The sequence below is a fragment of the Schistocerca serialis genome, chromosome 9 (assembly GCF_023864345.2).
Source record: "Schistocerca serialis cubense isolate TAMUIC-IGC-003099 chromosome 9, iqSchSeri2.2, whole genome shotgun sequence".
Lineage (NCBI taxonomy): Eukaryota > Metazoa > Arthropoda > Insecta > Orthoptera > Acrididae > Schistocerca > Schistocerca serialis.
Window position 1 is genome coordinate 319,666,637 of NC_064646.1, and position 18,459 is coordinate 319,685,095.

Genomic DNA, 18,459 nt, shown 5'->3' on the forward strand with positions numbered 1-18,459 from the left:
TACTATAGCTTAATCTGGGTCTTACAGTGTGCTTTAGCCACTTCCCGAGTAATACATGTCCTTTTCACTAAAAGATTTTGCTAGACTTTATTATCTTAGTAATTTTTAAGAAATATATCAAATTTAGTTCATTAGATGAGTAATATTGTTTTACAACAGTAAAACATAGAAGAAGCTTCATCTATAGTCGTCTTGAATTATATTACGAGGTTGGTTTGAAAAGTTCTTGGAACGGAATAGAAAAAAGGTACTTACATCACTGAAACTTTTTTTAATTTTTCAATGTAGTCTCCTTGTAGATTAATACCCTTGGTCCAACGGTGTTCCAATGCCTTGGTTCCATCTCGAAAATGAGTTTCCTCCAGGCCTGCAAAATAGTTGTCAACTCCAGCTATCAATTCTTCGTTTGAAGTGAATCTGCGTCCACCAAGAACAATTTTCAGTTTTGGGAAGAGACTGAAGTCTGACGGAGCCATATCAGGTGAATAAGGTGGATGTAGCAACAATTCATACCTTAGTTTGTGTAATTCTGCCATGGCGACGGCACGTTGTTTTTGATCCATCATCAAGGCTCGCGGCGTCCAGCTTGCAGATAATTTTTTCATTTCTAATTCTTCAATTAAAATGTGTTATCCCTTTCAGATGACATCTGGCAAGCGTGAGGAATTTCACACACTTTCAATTGGCCACTCTGCATGACCATTCTGTGCACTTTTGCAATGATTTCTGGAGTACAGACACATCTTAGCCGACCACTGCGCAGATCATCATCTAAGCTCTCAAGACCAAATTTAAATGCATTTATCTACTTGGAAACAGTTGAATATGAAGGAACAGAGTCTCCAAGAGCATTCTGGTAATCGGAATTAATGTCCTTCACTTTCATACCTGCTCGAATCTCGATTTTTTCCATCTTCGCAAATCACTACGCGGGAATAACAACAAAGTCATGTCACTGCCACAGCTCCCTTCCAAGAGCACTGACGTGGCACGTGTTTACAGGCAACAGTCCAATGAATATCATATGAACAACTCGTTGCGCAAGTGCTGACCTCTAGTGGTGATTCCGAGAACTTTTCAAACCACTCTCGTATATCTGTGAAGTGATTTGAAGTGTACAAACACGAGTGCTTCTTGACTGATGTGATGTGCAATTGTGACGTGAATTAATCGAGATTTTCTGGCATTGGCTCTTTTTGCAAGTATTTCACTGTTTTGCATCCCATTTTCCGTCGTTCGATCCACGAACTTCGGAATTTAACACCTAACTTTCTCACAACATGAACGTACATTTTGCGTCACTTCGCTCAAGGGCAAACGTAAATGATGTGTTAAGCGATTTCCACCCAGATAATGGACTAACAGGAGACTAAATATATTGTGTGACTTTTAAAGCAGAAAATTTTCTGTTGCTCAAGGTGTTAATACTTACTTTGAGACATATTAGTACATCGACAAATGGTATGAAATAAATGATAGGTAAATGTGGGCTAGATTTGGGTCTGAATACCATCTGACATTTGTATATAAAAATGTAGAACTTGAATAACACAAAATGTTTTAATAATGATTGAAAAAGAATAATGTTTAAGGTCATTGAGATACCACTGAAGGTAAAGAAGAGGCAGGAAGTAAAGTAGGTGAAAAAGTTTTGTGAAGTTACTGTACCATATTTAAAATTAATTGTAATTTACTTTCTAATAAAGTAATATGTAATTCGTGTAACAATGTACTGTGTAATACTTAAAAATCATGAAAGAAATTTGTGGATGTGGAATAGACGAGGAGATGCAGAAGGGATTCTAATAGATAAATAACAATAAGACATACCTTTCGATACTTTTAGATACTAAAATATTTCCATGGGCAGATGGGGACCATGATCACAGTTTATTGGTTATGAACTGTAGATTAAAACTGAAAAAAAACTGTAGACATACAGGATATTAACGAGATGGGACATGAATCAGTTGAAAGATGCAGAGGTTGTTGAGAGATTCAAGGAGAGCCTCAGATAACGAATGACTGCAACAGGGGCAAAGAACGCTATAAAAGACGAATTAGTAATCTTGAGAGACGTATTAGTGAAGGCAGAAAATAATCAAATAGACAAAAAGACAAACCCAGTAAAAAACTATGTGTAATACACGAAATATTGAATCTAATTGACGCAATGAGAAAATGTAAAACTGGAGCAAATAAAGCAAGCACACGGAAACTGAGATATCTAACAAAATGAGTTTGGTAGAAAGTGCTAATTAATGTAGATGCAGGATTGGCTTTAAGAGTAATGCAAGGGTATAGGAGCATGCATAAGTAGGAGAAATACAAATGTGATTAAACACGCTGAGTGCAACGCTGTCTACAAGCTGTACAGAAACAAGACAGCAATCGAAGGACATGAAAGGGAAATAGTGATTGAATAAGGAATGAGGCAGTTTTGTAGCCTATCCCCATACGTTATTCATTCTGTGTGCTGACTAGCCAATAAAAAAAACTGGGAGAAATTTTAAAAAGGAATTTAAGTTTAGGGAGAAGAATAGTTTTGCCAGTGGCATTTTAATTCTGTCACGGACAGTTGAAGACATAGAAGAGCACTTGATGGAATGAATTGTGTCTTGGAAAGAGGTTGGAAGAAGAAAAAAATTCAATTACAGATGGTGGAACATAATCGGTTTAAATCATGTGAGATTGAAGCAAGAAGAAGAGCAAATGAGATACTAAAAGAAACAGATGTGTTTTGCAGTTTGGGAAGCAAAATAACTGATTATTGCTGAAGTGTGAGAATTTAATATGAAAACTGGCGATAGCACGAAAAGCAATTCTGAAAAAGATAAAACTGTTAACATGTAATATAGATTTAATTTTTACGAACTATTTTGTGAAACTATTCGTCTGGAATAGAAACATGGACGAAAAGCATTTCAAACATGAAAAGAATAGAACCTTTTGAAATATGGTACTATTGCACAATTTCAATAAAGAAGCATGCAGTTGATATGACACATCGTGAGGCATGAAAAAATCAACAAGATAGTAATAGAAGGATGTGTGGGGTGCAAACATTGTAGAGAGATACCACTTTTTGAATACAGTCAGAAGGTTCAAATGGATGTACATCACAGCAGTTTCTCGCAGATGAGGAGGCTTGCACAGCATAGAATAATATGGAGAGCTGCATCACACCAGTTTTCCGACTAAAGACCACAAAAACGACTACGACAACAATGAACTTTTCTGACTGGCGAAACACTATGATAAGACACAATTCATTCTGCTTGTGATCGATCTGACTTTCTATCTTTTTAAACTAATGGTCTGTACGTATGTTAGACAGACTGACTCTGAAATCATCCTGGTCATTATGATGCGTCTGATTTTGTCAAAATTCTGTCCTATGCACCACATTATATTGACTAATAATTGTTTTCTTTGACTAATAAGTTTGGCATAGTTTTGATCAACACACTAATCATAAACCACAATGAACCACTAACTAGTTGAAAACCATGTACCATAATTTTCAAAAGAGCAACCAAAAAGGACTGTGTGCGACATGCTTTCTCATGGTATTATTGACTATAACGTGCATATTTGATTGAGGAAATAGCCTACGAATCTGTCCCTGTTGCCTATTCCCATTTAGCTATGGGTCCGACATTGTTATATCAGTTTTGGCAGCGTAATGAAATTAATTTTGTTGCCAGATGCCATCCTGTCATCGTTACTCAACCTGGGAAGACACCTGTGTACTCCATCTGTCTGTGTCTAGTGCAGACCTCATATTCAAGTATGCTGACATTTCCAAAGTGTTTGCGTAGCATGTAAATGTGATGAGATGTGGGTACCAGCCCAGTCTTTACATTGCTGGATGTGGAAAACACCTAAAACCCAAATCGCAGCTGCTGACTCACCAGTTCTCGTCATTAATCCGCGAAGCTATCACAGGCTGACACGCCTCGCTATATCTCAGAAGCTGATGTTTTATTGCTCTCAGCTATCCTGGCAGGTAAAGACTTATTACCATTGTTAATTTTTACGAAATGCTTGGAATCACATTTTACCTATTAACTATGAGAATAAGGTCTTATTCTCTGGTTGTTTTGTACCCTTACGCAAAACAAAAGCAACTTAGGTATCATTTAAAGTGACAATGATTCAGAAAGGTAATTTCACTCAAGACTTGCATTACAGTGTTCCTATGTTGGCACTAAACTGTATGAAAGATGCTGGAACAGCTCTATGAGAGTCGAATGCAAAAAAAAAAAACTATAAGCTCTATGAGAGTCGAACGCAAAAAAACTATCAGCAGCCAACGAATAACACCTGAATCACATTTTACCTCATCAGTTTTTTCCTCCGTGTCGCTTTTGTTTATCACCAGGTTTCCTAGTGGCTATCAGCGAGTAAGGCCTGTACGACGTCTTATATCATTAATCTCTTCCACTGCATCGCTTTCGCTCACCACCAAGTTTTGAAGCCTGCCACCGCACAACACCTGAGCCACGTCGTACCTCGTCCGACTCCTTACCTTTATGTCCATCTTCTTCACGCTCCCCCTCCTCTGCCACCACTTCCAGCAGCCGGCGTTCACAGGCCGCTATGTCTCCTGTTCCCTCCTGTAGCGGCGGTTGCTCGAAACCCGCACCTGTAAAAGAATAAATGTGCCAGTTGAAGATATGATATTTGCACTACTTAAGAATCACATGTTATAAGCTACGCTTCTAATATTTAGAGTTTTAGGCATCTAAGTATATGCACATCTTATTCGTCTGGTAACCCGAGCAGATACGAAGGATATGCGCGAGATACTTTTTAGACTGATCCGCTTTCCTCTGCATCGCTCTGTCCACTACTACGTTACTTTACAGAGTCATTTGCACAATGTCTTAAACCAATCCGTTTCTGCCACTATGACGCTGACATACCGCTTATACAGGGTGTCCACAATGAGACTCCAACATTTTAATATCCTGTATCTTTCTCATTTCAGATGGTGGACCTGTGAAACCTGAAGGGGCAGACATAGCAACTCAACAAGTTTGTGGTGTGCAAATTTGATACGCCAGGTGGCCGTAGTGGAACTGCAATCAATTGTTTTAACAAAATAGGGGATATGAAGGAGCGTGCACAAGTAGTCTGGTGGTATGCAGAGACAAAATCGGAGACCCAAGTGCAAAGAAACTTTCGTCGAGTTTACAACAAAGTGTCCCCGTCGTTCAAGACTGTAAAGAAGTGGTGTGATCAGTTTTTGGCTACTGGGAGTGTTGCGAAAGGGCATGGTGATGGTAAGCATGGGATCAGCGAACATCATGTGGAACAAGTACGGCGGTCATTCGAACAAGTCCACAGAAGTCAGTGCGACAGGCAGCACGAGAACTTCGTATGAAGCGTTCAACAGTGCACAAAGTGCTTCATCAGCGATTTCGTTTGTACGCATATAAAGTGCAGGTTGTGCAGGAAATCAAGCCTGATGATCGACCAAAGCGAGAAGAATTTGCATGGGTCATGTTAGATCGCATTGCCGCCGTCGGGACATTTTTATCACGCGTAATGTTTACTGACGAGGCAACCTTTCACGTGTCAGGGGCTGTCAATCGTCACAATGTGCGCATCTGGGGTTCCGAAAATCCACATGCACCTAGGGAACACATGCGCGACAGTCCGACAGTTAATGTGTGGTGTGGTTTGATGATAACTCGCATTGTTGGGCCGTTTTTCTTTCAGGAGGCGACTGTGGATGGAGCCATCTACCTGGATATGTTGGAACAATTTGCCGTGCCACAGATAACAGACCTGCAGCCAAATGTGATGTTTCAACAGGACGGTGTACCACCCCATTGGAGCCTTAAGGTCCGAAAATTTTTAAATGACACATTCCCGCAACGATGGACTGGCCGTGGAGGTCCAATTCCTTGGCCGGCACGTTCGCCTGACATAACTCCCCTCGATTTTTTCTTGTGGGGTTATGTGAAAGATCGGGTATACGCTACACCAGTAAAGGACCTGCAAGACTTGAAACAGCGCATAAGAATTGTCATCAACTCTGCCACAGAACAGATGCTCCGCAAGACATGGCACGAAATCGATTATAGACTTGATATTCTTCGCGCTACCCGTGGCGCCCATGTTCAAGTGTATTGAACCGTCAACCTGTGTATGAAAATTTGATGAGCTGCTGTATGATTTCCCTGTATTTGTTCGTCAATAAATTGCGTTTCCTCTCAGCTTTTATGAGTTCAAATGTTGGAGTCTCACTGTGGACACCCTGTATATCACTCTCACTTACTTTTTCTCGCACAGTGCATGTCATATACTATATCTTCCTCAAACACAAGAACAAAATTTACACAGATACATGACAATTTATTTCTCTTTGAATTATAGATACTTGTGATATAGTTAACTAGATCAGTTCTACCAGTGTGTTAATATCCGTTTTCATGTCAGTCGTCTCTTTACAGTATCACATGACAAGTAACTTGGTGCCAATTAGCTCTTTATCTGGTATATCGCTAACATCTACATCTATACTCCGCGAGCCACCTTACGGTGTGTGGCGGAGGGTACTTATTGTACCACTATCTGATCCCCCCTTCCCTGTTCCATTCACGAATTGTGCGTGGGAAGAACGACTACTTGTAAGTCTCCGTATTTGCTCTAATTTCTCGGATCTTTTCGTTGTGATCATTACGCGAGATATATGTGGGCGGTAGTAATATGTTGCCCATCTCTTCCCGGAATGTGCTCTCTCGTAATTTCGATAATAAACCTCTCCGTATTGCGTAACGCCTTTCTTGAAGTGTCCGCCACTGGAGCTTGTTCAGCATCTCCGTAACGCTCTCGCGCTGACTAAATGTCCCCATGACGAATCGCGCTGCTTTTCGCTGGATCATGTCTATCTCTTCTATTAATCCAACCTGGTAAGGGTCCCATACTGATGAGCAATACTCAAGAATCGGACGAACAAGCGTTCTGTAAGCTACTTCTTTCGTCGATGAGTCACATTTTATTAGAATTCTTCCTATGAATCTCAACCTGGCGCCTGCTTTTCCCACTATTTGTTTTATGTGATCATTCCACTTCAGATCGCTCCGGATAGTAACTCCTAAGTATTTTACGGTCGTTACCGCTTCCAATGATTTACCACCTATGGCATAATCGTACTGGAATGGATTTCTGCCCCTATGTATGCGCATTATATTACATTTATCTACGTTTAGGGAAAGCTGCCAGCTGTCGCACCATGCATTAATCCTCTGCAGGTCCTCCTGGAGTACGTACGAGTCTTCTGATGTTGCTACTTTCTTGTAGACAACCGTGTCATCTGCAAATAGCCTCACGGAGCTACCGATGTTGTCAACTAAGTCATTTATGTATATTGTAAACAATAAAGGTCCTATCACGCTTCCCTGCGGTACTCCCGAAATTACCTCTACATCTGCAGATTTTGAACCGTTAAGAATGACATGTTGTGTTCTTTCTTCTAGGAAATCCTGAATCCAATCACAAACCTGGTCCGATATTCCGTAAGCTCGTATTTTTTTCACTAAACGTAAGTGCGGAACCGTATCAAATGCCTTCCTGAAGTCCAGGAATACGGCATCAATCTGCTCGCCAGTGTCTACGGCACTGTGAATTTCTTGGGCAAATAGGGCGAGCTGAGTTTCACATGATCTCTGTTTGCGGAATCCATGTTGGTTATGATGAAGGAGATTTGTATTATCTAAGAACGTCATAATACGAGAACACAAAACATGTTCCATTATTCTACAACAGATTGACGTAAGCGAAATAGGCCTATAATTATTCGCATCTGATTTATGACCCTTCTTGAAAATGGGAACGACCTGCGCTTTCTTCCAGTCGCTAGGTACTTTACGTTCTTCCAGCGATCTACGATAAATTGCTGATAGAAAGGGGGCAAGTTCTTTAGCATAATCACTGTAGAATCTTAAGGGTATCTCGTCTGGTCCGGATGCTTTTCCGCTACTAAGTGATAGCAGTTGTTTTTCAATTCCGATATCGTTTATTTCAATATTTTCCATTTTGGCGTCCGTGCGACGGCTGAAGTCAGGGACCGTGTTACGATTTTCCGCAGTGAAACAGTTTCGGAACACTGAATTCAGTATTTCTGCCTTTCTTCGGTCGTCCTCTGTTTCGGTGCCATCGTGGTCAACGAGTGACTGAATAGGGGATTTAGATCCGCTTACCGATTTTACATATGACCAAAACTTTTTAGGGTTCTTGTTTAGATTGTTTGCCAATGTTTTATGTTCGAATTCGTTGAATGCTTCTCTCATTGCTCTCTTTACGCTCTTTTTCGCTTCGTTCAGCTTTTCCTTATCAGCTATGATTCGACTACTCTTAAACCTATGATGAAGCTTTCTTTGTTTCCGTAGTACCTTTCGTACATGATTGTTATACCACGGTGGATCTTTCCCCTCGCTTTGGACCTTAGTCGGTACGAACTTATCTAAGGCGTACTGGACGATGTTTCTGAATTTTTTCCATTTTTGTTCCACATTCTCTTCCTCAGAAATGAACGTTTGATGGTGGTCACTCAGATATTCTGCGATTTGTGCCCTATCACTCTTGTTAAGCAAATATATTTTCCTTCCTTTCTTGGCATTTCTTATTACACTTGTAGTCATTGATGCAACCACTGACTTATGATCACTGATACCCTCTTCTACATTCACGGAGTCGAAAAGTTCCGGTCTATTTGTTGCTATGAGGTCTAAAACGTTAGCTTCACGAGTTGGTTCTCTAACTATCTGCTCGAAGTAATTCTCGGACAAGGCAGTCAGGATAATGTCACAAGAGTCTCTGTCCCTGGCTCCAGTTCTGATTGTGTGACTATCCCATTCTATACCTGGTAGATTGAAGTCTCCCCCTATTACAATAGTATGATCACGAAACTTCTTCACGACGTTCTGCAGGTTCTCTCTGAGGCGCTCAACTACTACGGTTGCTGGTGCAGGTGGTCTATAGAAGCATCCGACTATCATATCTGACCCACCTTTGATACTTAACCCAGATTATTTCACATTCGCATTCGCTAATAACTTCACTGGATATTATTGAATTCTTTACTGCTATAAATACTCCTCCACCATTGGCGTTTATCCTATCCTTGCGGTATATATTCCATTCTGTGTCTAGGATTTCGTTACTGTTCACTTCCGGTTTTAACCAACTTTCCGTTCCTAATACTATATGCGCACTATTTCCTTCAATAAGAGATACTAATTCAGGAACCTTGCCCTGGATACTCCTGCAGTTTACCAATATTACGTTAACTTTTCCTGTTTTTGGTCTCTGAGGACGGACGTTCATTATCAACGATGATAAAGGCCTGTTTTGTAGTTGTCTGATGTCAGTATGCAAATTAAAGACCATGTATAGCTGCTACCATTTCGGTTTTAACCATTTAACTCACATTAAACGACATATGTAATCCATTAACGAAGAAATGAAGGAATAGTGGTATTAGTATTATCCTGAGAATGGAGACAGAGAAACAAAGCATTGGGATACACCACAATTACGAACAGCAGCTTCCCGGTCTTGTTCGAAAACTCGTTATTGTCCCTCCTTCAAAATCCTCTAGATCGTATAGAGACAATGTCCCTCCACAAATTTCGTAATGATATCACTCACTTCCACAACTCAAAAATGTCTATAATACGTCACAATTTGAGCTTGCTGTTCACAATGACACAAAGAAATTCTAAAATCTTCATGATGCACGAAATGTTAGATAATTTTCTGCGGTCTAAAATTATTTAGTACATCTAGAATTCATTATACGATAAAGTTGTACTCCTGTCGAGCTGCGGGTACTTACAGTAATATTCTGGCAAACCTGACCAGTCGCCATCCCATGGATTCTCGTTCTTTTCCACAGGATACGTGACTCCATTGGAGCAGTGAGTTGAGCTTAGAAATCCCTCCAGATCATTCCTGGAGTAAGAGTGTATCAGTGGTACAGAGCGACATTCCTCTGGGCCTCCTCCTGTTTACAAACATTAAAATAATATGTCAGATTCAAAACAATAAGCTGTTTATAAGCAAACTTCAGTGGCGTGTGTAAAACCGTAAGATTATATCTAGGACTAGACATATTCTCCTGAAGCAATATTTCCAATGCAAATGCACGCAGAACATTACTCAGGCGACAACCCAGACAAAGATGAATGAATGTTAAAGACGACACTCACACTTTCAAGCTGATTATACGCATAGTTTCGAAGCTAGTAAACTTGGAACTAACAACCCAGCAACTGTCATATCTGTGTACAGGCCACTGTAACGTGAATAAAAAAACCGTAATTTTGCCAAACACTGTTACCAAAACTGTAGAAAATGAAAAAAAGCACCTCAATTGAATCAAGAATAGTCGGAAACGCACGAAATAAAGGATGTGAACATGGATAGATAGACAATAGATGGACCTAAAGAAAGGCAGAGAGGTACAATGTGGGTGCGAAATTCATATGCTACATATATGCATTTATGTTCACTCATATTTCTCTGCATGACTTTAGATGCATAACGACGCAATTGCTCACCGAAGACCTCCCTATATGTGTTGCTAATTCATATCCAGTGCAGCTATTCTAATAAACTAACGGTCTTCATGAGCGTTCACGTCGTCCATGTAAATACAAGGTAATATCTTCGTAACAGAACTAACTGAAAATTTCTACCTCTCATTAAATTGTTATCGGCGTTGTTACTTTGCTTTATGAGACGCAAATGTAGATCACTAGCATCTTCCTTTTAGGTGCCACAGACTCACGTAAATGAAGTACAACAACGACATCACATGCAACTAGTGCCAATTAAAAAAAAGGTGATGAATCGCTGTATGTCTCTGGGATAAGTGTAATATCGTTGGATGATAAGCGAAAAACGTGCGCCGTACTGTGTCTGGATCTGCTAAATGCTAAGCAGCTGCTGGACACCTGCTCTAGCGATGTTGTCTTGCTATTCGTGACAGTATCAAATGTCGTACTCACATATCTCGACGTACAGACATAAGTAGCTATTATGCACATAATTCTGAGCTCAAATGGATATTTGGCTTACCTTAGAGTACTTGCTCCAGCGGAAGATGTACTTCTCCAGCGTTCGGAGTCGAAGCGCACTCTGATCGAACGATATCGCATTGGCCATCATGAACCAACTGACAGAGATCGTTTCCTCGGAAATGAACTTACCATTCGTCAACTGTCTTCCACTATTGCGTGCACCGTGGCATAACGTGGGTGCTATGTGCATCTGATTCAACGAGAACACACGCCATGCGAGTACTGGTTTGGTACCTGCTAGAACAATGTTCTGATGTGGAACGTTAACAAGAGGTAGTTATTTCACTGAATTGTTGGTGTGATCAGTAATTACGTAATTTTTGAGGATTCGCAGAGTTTTGCTCTTAAGCCAGCACCTGGTTCAGCCACATTACTTTGAAACCGTATTAGAATAAGTGAGAGGTTATAAGGCGCTGTATTTTAGTTATATGGAGAAACTTATCCAGCGAATATAGTGATTTGGGATACAAATGCAATGGCACTGACCGTCGAGTGCGGTATCGCAATGAAACTTCCTGATTTTATTGTTCGTAATAAATAATTCACATAATTTCCAAAGCTATTTTGACATAGTTGGCTCTTAGATATGAAAAGGAAACCATAGTGATGCTGTGTATATCGAACAGCCTTTAACTCCTAATCGCTATGCAAAACAGAAAATATTAAACTACTCGTAATATGCCTGCATCAACTGTTCACCTGTACACTGATGTATGACCCACTAGCATCAAGCGAAAGTACAGACAAATGCTCTAGAAATTATTTAAGGAATCTGCGTAAATAATTCCAAGTTTATCTTACCTGAGATGGTAATACAGGTCAAACATAGACTCTCCATTTATTCGTCGAAATGTTTTAATTATTACATATAGACACTTAGGCTGCAGCCGTCAACATTGAAGACCACCGGTCTCATAAACAGCATCTAGCAGTGAGGGAAATAGTTAGGAGACTAAGTTGGGACAGTTGTCGCTCCATGTTCGAGCTGAGCTAATGAAAAATTCTGCATGAACTTATAGCAGGCACTGACACACTTGAGAATTCTTTGAACCGTATGTTGTATGTGGCACACGGGAGTGTTTATGTCTAAACAACTCAATTTCACGCAAAACCCAGTTGAAAATTAAATAGGAAATATTTCTTCCGAGTCTAATCCAGTGCTTATCTCAAGAGGACAGTATATTTTAAAGTCAGTTGAGGGAATAAGCTGTGGTTGAATGTGGAATTTGGTGATGGGGCGTTTGCGGGAAGGCACGGGTTCTCAGTATCAGCGGACAGACTAACATACATGGAAGAGGACACCAGAGAAATTCGAGACTCGTGGCTGAGTTCATGACGGGTCCCAGAGTAAAACAGTTAGTGCGATATAAGGCATGTCCATGAGCCGTTGCGAGCCAGGAGTTGTCTATCAAAAGTGCCCAGAAGGCAGAATTGCGTCGAACCTGAGACATTTACCCGGTAGCGATTGTTTACGTGATTTATCTTCCGGCTTTATCATGGCGTTCAAAGTTTGACGGGATGAACGTTTAGACAATTTAGCTTTTAAAAGGCTATACAAGTTTGTTGATTCAGTAACGATAACAGTATCATTGTGTTGTAATTAACCTTTGCAGTTAGCGTCCGCCGTTATCCTCACGTCATTGTTACCTTTGATAGGATCTTGTATCTATTTCGCGTTTTAACCAAGTATCATTGGATTAATTACATAATCCAGTTGGTATCATCAAACGAATCCACTAAATTAGTTTGTAATAAACAGTAATTTAAACTTGATTTTCGCGCACCTTATAGTCTCGGTAGTTAAGGTAGCACCTACAGCATATTTTAGAATTTGCGCTATCTGTTCAGTGATTCCCATTATCACAAGACAGCTCTAACAGACAAGCTGAGTGACGGTGCCATGGTATGATTTCCGATAAGAAGTGTAGTTGTGAGACAGACAAGGCCACGTGTCTGTGCTTCTATTGCCTGCATATTGTAACAATAGCATCTATCATAAGTACCTGCATCTTGTTAATCTAGCTGAGAATACCTGGGTAACCAACGTCTGACATTTGGTGTTATGTTCTCGGATAACAGTACCATATCCCTTCCCAGCTGCAACCTGCGGATGCCTTAGCCATCGGAATAGTGACGTCACAGTTCACTGTGCTCAGACTGTTTAATTGTTGTGACATATGTGGTTGGAGTTCAGCAGCGTGTGTTTGCCATTTACAAACTGGATGAGGCGCTCGGAGCGGCCACCGAGGCATGTACAAGTAGAGTGGAAATCTGACCAGGAAACTTCGTTACGCACAGGACTTCCGTCGTAGCAGGTGTTGTATCAAGAATGGACTCGATTAGGTTTTGACACATGGACAGCTGTTAAGTCTTCATACAGTACTCGGTCTGCGAGTTAATTAATATATTTTCCAGTTATTATTGATGAACATCTCTAATAGTGTCTGAGTCACCATCTGGGTCTCCCTGCCTATATCGCAAAGGACATAGCGAGTGTTTTTCTTATGAGGTGATCTGATACTCGGAGTTCCCATTATGTGCTGATTATAAGATCGTGACGGAATTACCGCCTGCGAAGCTCTCATTAAACTCCAATGACTTGTCAGTTTTCGATGAGACCGTCGTCCTTCCATACTTGAGTCTGGTATTTGTGGCTGATAAAATACTCTCCCTATGTAATCCAAAGACGGTATTCTTGTAATGCAAATTTTGGGAGATAGCCTGCATAAATTTTATTTCTTCCTTTCTGAAGGAATGAAAAGGGCATGTATGCTTTTCGTGAAATGAGTAATGTATCTAAATGAAGGAAATGTACTATTTGCAAGTATCATTAGCACAGATCTATGGGTGTAAGGTATGAACTTTTAATGCGAAAACCGTCATAAAACTGAAGTACGAACACTAAGTAACGAAGAGGTGCGTGTAGGGGTTTAATAGCAATGACACGAAAAGTAACAAATGTATCAGGGAGCATACTGTACAGGTGTGAAGGATGTACTTAACATGCACACGAACTATGAATCGGGATTGCTGGAGCTAACGTTTCGAGGTGACTTGTATTAAGCAGTGAATTTTAAATGGCTGATAATGATCTGAAGCAATTGTTTGTAATCAACGTAGCAAATATTGCTGAAATCACGATTTGTATCATGTTGAGTGTACGACATCTCGAATCATCAGGCCTTCCTGTTATGTCGAGGAATGTTTGATGTGTTAGGACACAAATCGATTAATCTCACTGACTGACCTGCATGGCTTCAAGCTTCAGAGGTTTTCCGCAGCTTTCGAGTGGAAATGTTACTGCGTAAACCAGTTGACTGTCCGATCTAGTCAGCTGATTTTAAATAACTTTATGGTATCATTAATAACGTTATCCTACTATAAGGTAGATTTTATTCTTGTGTTAATTGAACTTGTTGTCCTCATTGACTACCCAGTCATTGGTGATACATCAGTCTTCATTGTCCTCTCTTCGGTTTGTTTCCACCTCAATTGGAGACAACCGACTATCATGGCTGTTACAGGGTAATAAAAAATCCCGCTGCGAAGATAAGTTGTGTCCGACGCCGTAATTCGCACTTATGTCGGTGTTTGGGGACATGGTGCTGTGGATACCGTCTCAAAGCAGAAACGATCACAACATTCAGAGGAGGGAACGTTCGAGAAGTCTCCCGAGAGGTTAAGGGAGTGTTGCAGAATTATTCGCTGAAACTGAAGCAAAGTATTTCTCTTCACTTTCATATCGTTGCAGAAGAGCTTCCACAGTTACACTAATTCATTTAGATTATTTCTTTTGTTTATATCTAAAATAATGATCAAAGTCGTTTCAATAAAGAAATAAAAATAAAAGAAATTTACTGCATATAACAGGATTCGAAACCACTACCCTCTCCATTAGACCACGCAGCTAGACTAGGTAGCTCATATCTTTTAAAGTTATTGAGCATTACACAAAATTCCGTACTTTTTTCATCAAATATTCGCAAATTATGATCCACCAGGGTGAATGGAGGCAGCTTGCGATACCTGGGTTCTTAACATACATCACTGTATATTTGATTTCAAAAAGTCAATCTCATCGCTGGAGGCCTCTCCTTGTAAGTGAAAAAGTCAGCTCAATTGAAGGAGAATAATACAGTTCTTTATAATGTTATTTGATGCTTTGGGAAACAAATTAACTGATCAGGTGAACAGGCCCTAATAAGGGAACCTCCCCATCGCACCCCCCTCAGATTTAGTTATAAGTTGACACAGTGGATAGGCCTTGAAAAACTGAACACAGATCAATCGAGAAAACAGGAAGAAGTTGTGTGGAACTATGAAAAAATAAGTAAAATATACAAACTGAGTAGTCCATATGGAAGATAAGCAACATAAAGGACAATGTTGGCCGATGGGTGTCGTGGTCTCGTGGTTAGAGTGAGCAGATGCGAATCGAAAGGTCCTTGGTTCGAGTCCTCCCTCGAGCGAAAATTTTACTTTCTTTATTTTTGCAAAGTTACGATCTGTCCGTTCATTCATTGACGTCTCTGTTCACTGTAATAAGTTTAGTGTCTGTGTTTTGCGACCGCACCGCAAAACCGTGCGATTAGTAGACGAAAGGACGTGCACCAATAGGAACCGAAACCATTTGATCGCAAGGTCATAGGTCAACCGATTCCTCCACAGGAAAACACGTCTGATATATTCTGTACGACACTGGTGACGGCATGTGCGTCACATGACAGGAATATGTTGTCGACCCACCTAACTTGCACACTTGGCTAATGGGTAAAAAGATTCTTCTACCTTGCCCGATTTAGGTTTTCTTGTGGATGTGATAATCACTCCCAAAAAAGTGATGAGTTTGTCACATAAACTGCATCAAATGAATGCAACAGTTTCACAGTCGCACAGTTTTCCCTGTGCTCTGTCAAAACATATGTTTTTTACGTTTTCAAATGTTTCCGTGCGTAGACCGTCAAATTCTGTATATGTCCAAGCAAATCTGAACATGTCCTGGAATTTTGGAGAGCGAAGTTGATTATGTGTGAATGCCTGAACTTTGATAATTATCTGAAAATAAAAAATTAAACTTTTCATTCGAGAGAAGCTTTGAACCCAGCACCTATCATTCCACAGCTGCTCACGCTAACCACGGGACCACGGAGCTCGTAAGCTAACACGCTCCTTGATGTTGCCTACCTTGCACATGGACTACTCAGTTTGTATATTTTGCTTATTTTTTCATAGTTCCACACAACTTCTTCCTGTTTTCTCGATTGATCTGTGTACAGTTTTTCAAGGCCTATCCCTATGCCAACTTATAACTAAATCTGAGGGGGGTGCGATGGGGAGGTTCCCTTGTAAGTATCTTCTTGTGGGAAGTCATGTATCATATTTTATCTATATCAAAAGCTTTTCAGTTATTTAACAAATAACATTTATTTATAAGGTAAAAGAAAAACGAGACTCATAAATTGTAAACAATGTAACCATACCTGTTGTGCCAAAGATACCTTTGTACAGTTAGTAATGGGTTCTCTCACACATTGTGGCGAAGTGGATAAGTGATGTCACCACATCAATCCCCTTCTTTTTGAAACAAGGTTCCCTCCACTTTATGGGGGAACTTGAACTTGATTTGTCAAGTGTTGCTTTTGTCATGCAGCTGTTACTTTGGTGTCTTCGTTTGGTGCCAAGGGTTCAACGAAATTGTCTGCAGAAACAGCTTCCATGTTGGAGTTCGATATTGTGGGATAAATAAGGAGTGCACCCTCATTGGTGTACATGGGTTTCAGCTGCTCTATTTAGACTGTATCTTGTTTGATGCTCTGTTCAGTTCTGAAATTATGACTTCGTCTTTCGATTGCCTTGTAGGGTCCACATTTCGGCAAAACGAGGGCGCACTGTATCATCCCTGAGCCACATGTGGGACGTTTTCTGACAGGGATAGTAGGCTCAGTGTTCCTCATCTGATTCTGACCTGTTGCACAAACTGTGTACGTAGCTCAGGGATAACTGACTGTGTGCGTGCTGACATGATTAATTTTCTTGGATTCCTCAGCTACTCACAGTAGCCCAATTATGTGAGAGAGCATTGTGTGATCTCTATCACTGTTGTTCTTATTCCGAGTAGGACTAGGGGCAGTGCTTGGGACAACGATGTTGAGCTGCATATTAGGTCAGTTTCTAGCATGTGGTGAAACCATTCCACCATTTTGCTGATAGCTAGATGGTAGCTTGTAATGTGGAGATGGTTGCAGCTGTGCAGTAGTAAAATATAGTTCTCAGATTTCCTCCCCTATCTGTAGTTATGTCTTGTGAAACACCAGACTTGGAGAACCATGCATGCAGTAGCAGTCTCAGGACAGATTCAATGGATATCATTTGTACTGTGATGACTTCTGGAGCCAGTAAAACGACCAATAATCGTGAACAAATAACATTGTTTGTTGGAGTACTGTAATAGCCCTATGATGTCCACATGTATGTGCAAAACCTTGCCAGTGGCGTCGGGAAGCGAGACATAGGTACGAAGACATGCCTTATTATTACTGTCTTATTATGCTGGCATATCAAGCACCTGCATGCCAATGCGCTAGAATCTTTTTGCAGTCTCGGCCACAGAACTTTGGTGGAGACTGATTGGGCTGTTCTTCAGATCCCTGGGTGTGCTCGTTATGCAGTGTGTTGTAAGCTGCATGAAGAAATTGCTCTGGTATGTAGGGTCGCTGCTTTCCTATCACCATGTCACATCAAATTACGTCCAGCACATTGATGTCTGCCACATATCTGAGCTGCGTTGCCTTTCAGTGCTCTTGTAAGGGACAACACAAGAGGGATCTTCTTGTTGCTTCTATGGTAACTTGCCCCATGAATGGAGTTTAAACTGGCACAGTTCCAAGATAGGCAATCCGTGACGATGTTGTCTTTTCCTACAATATGATGCACACCACTGTGAATGGTGTAATGGACTCCACCTTCCTGCACTGACATGATGCATGAGGTCTGTTTCGTTGAAAGATAGCTACTAGTGACTTACCACCATAAAAACTGCAAAGTGTTTGCCATCAATAGATGAGTGGAAATACTTGTTAGATAAGGGAATAACAAGCCACTTGTGGTCAATAGCACTCTGCTGTTACTGCTGTTGAGTCAAGTTCTCAGAGCAAAATGCGAATGACTGCCATTCCCGTCAACGTTTTATTGCGGAGCTGATCCCACTGCTGTTTATCTGGCATCTGTCATTAACGCCAAAGGGGCGCTCAATTCATGGTTGCTTCAGCAGCATCGCCAGAGATAGATGCTTCTTTAGATCATGGAAGCTGCTTTGTCATCTGGAGTCCACAGTATTTTACGATTTCCTATAGTACTTTTGCCA